Here is a 4945-nt window from a genome sequence, read left to right as displayed (position 1 = left end):
AACTTTTGCTCAGTCAAAATACTTTAACATTTAATACAAAGTTCCTCATAAGTGATTGTTATTGAAAATTTAAAAAAAAGTGATCGCAAGTCCCAAATAATTTTTTCTGAGTGTCTAAAGTTAGAATTTTGACTAATTTTGTCAAATCACGAAAATTTGAAAATTATTTTGAGTTAGAAATACAATAGAAATTTTTTCATTTATACCTTTAATTTGAAAATTGAAATCAAGATTCCTCATAAGTTTTCCTACCTTTAAATAAAAAAAAGTTTACCGGAAATACAAACTACATTTTTATAAATGTATGAATAACCGTAGATACTTTTTATTTTCACCAAATGTTTATTTTATCATTTTCTAGAAATCACAACATTTTCAAAATATTTTGACTCGTTATAATGCTATAGAGGTATAGACTATAATAAAGTATTGACATTCTCAATTTATATTTTTTTTGTTTTTTTAAATTCAAGGTTCTTTATAAATATTGTTATAATAACAGTTAAAAAATATTAAATATACATTATAGGAAAGATTTTTACTTAATAAGCTTTTAAAGTTTAAAATTTGAAAAATTCGTTAGGTTACAAAAAGTTACATATTTATAGAATGTTCAGTTTTTATAGCGAAGGATTGAAAATTCAAAATGAGGTATCTCATAAGTAGAAGTTGTTACAGTTACCAAAAAATTTTAATAATAGGTATAACACGGTTTATTGCTATTTTTAGCTCAAATTTAGACGAAATTAGATATTTAACGGAAGAATAACAATCTTAATTATTTTGTTGTAATTTAAAAATATTATTATAATATAAGTTGACTGACCAACCTCCGCTCAGAATCATTTTTCGTACCTATATAATGATATTACATAATTGAATTCAAAATTAACACCATCCATTACAGTGCCTCACTTTTTATATATTAAAATGTTTTGTTTATTGTGTAAGTATAATATAGAATAACAAATTTTTAAAAGTATAATATTATGATTATACAAAAAATCGTCAATAAATGTATGCCTAATGTTACAATATTTATATTTTATACGAATGAAATCGATACTAAGAAAAATATCTTATTGCATTCACAATAAACAAGTACTGTGTACAACAGGTACATTCAAGTTATAATAAATATCTCTAGGCTTATAATATATATACATATATTTTACAAACTTTTTATTAAATGTAATATCTTCTCTTGTGGAACCTAATGGTTTTGATAGGATTAAATTATTAATCATATGGCTCTCATAGAACATAACTATATCACATTTTAAATATCCTCTTACTCCCAAGTCATTTTTCCCGTAATCAATTAAAGTCAACCATTTATTACAAAAAGATTTGTCTGTTGAAAATAAATTGGTTAGTAAGTATTTAGATTGTATTTTTCCATTGCAATAACAAATATTATTTTAAAGTACTTAATGACATTTTCATTTTTAATTCTGAGTGGTGCAATATTAGTTGTACAATGATTTGTGTTTTTTAAAAATATTTTTCGTGTTTGAACTCTGAAAATACTTTTTATTGTAAAAAAAATGCTCCGGTCTTCAACTTTAATGGAGTTTCTGGCAGCGAATTAGATCTAAGTTTTTCAGTAATGTATGAAGATAATCAGGAAACAAAAATAAAAAATTTTCCATTATTCCATAATCTCCCCTTGGTTATTTTGAATTGTGCTAGGAATTTTTAATTTTGGGTTTGACCTCCCAAAAATATCAACTAGAATTAATTTTCTACTAAGAAAGAAATAAAAATGATAATTAAATTTTTTTTAGTACATAATATCGTGATACATACACATAAAAAAAACAGACATAAATCATTGTAAAATCGCTCCTCTCAGAATATTGTTTTTTTTGTAGGGATTTCTAAGTATATATAAAAAAAAAATATTTTTAAAGACTTCAATCGTTTTCAAGATAATAATTGTGTACTGTAAAAATAAATTATCTTGTAATAAGATTTATAGTTTTAAGTTTTAACCCTTAATAACACTGTATCATTGAATCATTGATTAATTACAGCTGTAAATTGTAATTAATCAACAATTTTATTAATAATTACTTAATTGTGTTAAAATAAAATAAAACAGAAACACACTGTCGATTACCTGGTTCTGACCAAATTGTAGACATTTGTATAACAACACTCCCAACAACAGCTGTTTTTATCAACGATAATACGTTATGCGACTCATATACCTTGAAAAATATAAAATCTTATAACATAGATACTAATTACTAGTTAGTACTTACATTTATAATTATAAACATTTTTGTTTTAAGTTATGTTAGTTATAGCAATATATTATAACTTACGGTAATAGTTATGTGCGTTTTCAATACATTATTCAATAACGATGTTGGAAGATCAATTATAAATGTCTAGAATATTTTGTTTATTCAATCACACTAATAGTATATTTTAAATGAAAAAATGTAATATTTAATTATTACTTTGAAATAAGATGGGGAAGCTGATGGTTTACTGGTTGCTGTTTTATCACGAAAATATAACGGAACTTCGACAACAACATACGTGTCAATGTGGCTTTTATAATAATCTCTCCCTTCAATTACATTTATCATAATTTGGCTATTGATTTGTTTTGTAGGTAGTTCAATTTCACCTAGGCAGTCAAAGTTATCCATTATTTAAGTATCAAAAAAATAATATGTGTGAAAAAATAATATATTTATATGATGAAGTTAGTAATGTGAAACTAGATGTGTGTATCTAGCTCTTCACGCGAAAATAAACAAAGTAACTATTGTAGTAGCTATAGAATCATGGATCATGCATCATATTATATTCGTTATTGATAAAATTTGTTTTATTATTCTTCTTATCCACATTATAAAAAAGTGTGTTTATTTTTTATTTGTATTGCTTGGCTACTAATTTACGCATAGGATATATGATCTAGCTAAGTATACTCATTTATACAGTGGACATAATCATAATATTAGATTATGAAGATTGAGTGTAAGGGACCTTAGAGGACCCCTCAAATAATTTACAAAGCACATTTAAGGTATACCTACCTAATTCAACCCTTTATTCCGTGTTTGAACCGACAACGGAACCTTAACTTAACTGTTTCACCAAATTTACATTTTCTAAGTAAAATAATTATGGAATTAATATAAATATAAATTAAGAAAGTCTATATTTTTTTTTAAGAATAAGAAAAAAACAGCTGTTGTAGTAATTGTTGCCCGAGTATAGCCATCACTAAAATTTAAAATGTGAGCTTTACATTTTTAAAACTTTAAAACTTACATTCCATATATTTTTTTTTTTAATTTGTGTATTATTTTTGCTTTAAAATTAGCATACTTTAAAAAAGTATTTGATATAAATTAAAATGTAAACTGCTTTTATTCTTATCTTAACATATTATAAAATAAAATCCCTTTTCCTCTCTGTATGCTTAGATCTTTAAAACAAGACAACGGATTTTGATTGATTGATTTTTTTAATTGATAGAGTGATTCAAGAGGTAGGTTTATATGTATATAACATGCATAATATAGTAGAGAAACACTGCTCCTTTTTTGTATGTACGAGTATATCTCAAAAAGAACTCTACTTATTTTAATACGGTTTTTACTAATAAATCTGTCGAATCACGGGGAAGGTTTTAAATATTTAATATTTTAATATATAATAGTTTTCCTGAAATGGTTTTTCTGAATGGTTGAGATTCACAATTAGACCCAGTTGGTTCATCCCGGAGAGGTGCTCAAACAGGTATTTTGAGATTTACGATGGACATTTTTGTTTATAAATGGTTTCTATTGGTTATAGGAGAACTAGGGTAGAATACGATTGCGTACGCTGCTTATCGGCGGTACCTTTTTCAACCTTTTTCGTAACACGATTGCGTGCGTTATTTTTGTACAACGTTGTCATGCTAGCCGGAAGTCACATATAGACGAAACTGGAAATATCAAATGATTATCGTGATTATCGTGATTTTCGTGAAATAAAAGTTCACACTACTTGTAACCACTGTAGATTTTATTAGTTGACTGACAAACGTTCTGAGCGTAGTATAATTGTGTTATTTAAAATGTAAAATGAAACAATAAAAATAAAAATTAGACCATAAAAAATTATCAGATCTGAGCTGATGGCAACAGATTTTGAAGTGCCACATTCCGGTATAAAATCAATAAAAAAAAGCCATATATGATGAAAGACGCAAAAATGTTTATGTATAAAAGCGTTTATGTGATAAAATACGTATAACTTATTTTATTTTATATCTTATTATTATTATTAGTATTATTGTATTGTCAACGATTTTTTTAGAACGTGTAATTTTTTTTTTTAATGTTACCCTTACTTGATGTGAACGTAGTTAAAAATTATAAAGTGTTCAATTTGTATAGCTAAGGATTGAAAATTTAAAATTACATGGTGAACTTTTTGTATATTTATAAATTTGCAGGCAACGTTGCATACGCAATCGTGTCGTTTTACGGGTTTCCATTGTTATACAGCAAACATACGCAATCGTGTTCTCAAAAAGGTAAATCGTACGCAATCGGGTTCTACCGAGAAATATAGGAAATTGAAAATTGAAGGGTGTAAATCTTGATTTTCATCTCATATAGCCATATAGGCTGTATATAGGTAAAGGGTAGGTCGCACATGATTTTTTTAGCATACGAAAAAAGATATGTTTGGAATTCATTATATATTATATTAATACTAGCTGATCCCGTGCACTTCGTTTCCCGGCAACCAATAATTATTATTATAATAGCTTCAAAACCCATGGCAACCATTTAAAAACAAAAATTTCCATCGGGAATCTCAAAATTCCTGTTTGAGCACCTCCCGGGGTTGGTTCTCTCTCTTTTTAAATTAGCCTATCTTCTGCTCAGAGGTATAATCTATCTATATATATATAAATATCTGATCC

Source organism: Acyrthosiphon pisum, chromosome A1, assembly GCF_005508785.2.
Source record: "Acyrthosiphon pisum isolate AL4f chromosome A1, pea_aphid_22Mar2018_4r6ur, whole genome shotgun sequence".
Classification (NCBI taxonomy): Eukaryota; Metazoa; Arthropoda; class Insecta; order Hemiptera; family Aphididae; genus Acyrthosiphon; species Acyrthosiphon pisum.
This window is presented reverse-complemented; position numbering follows the sequence as displayed.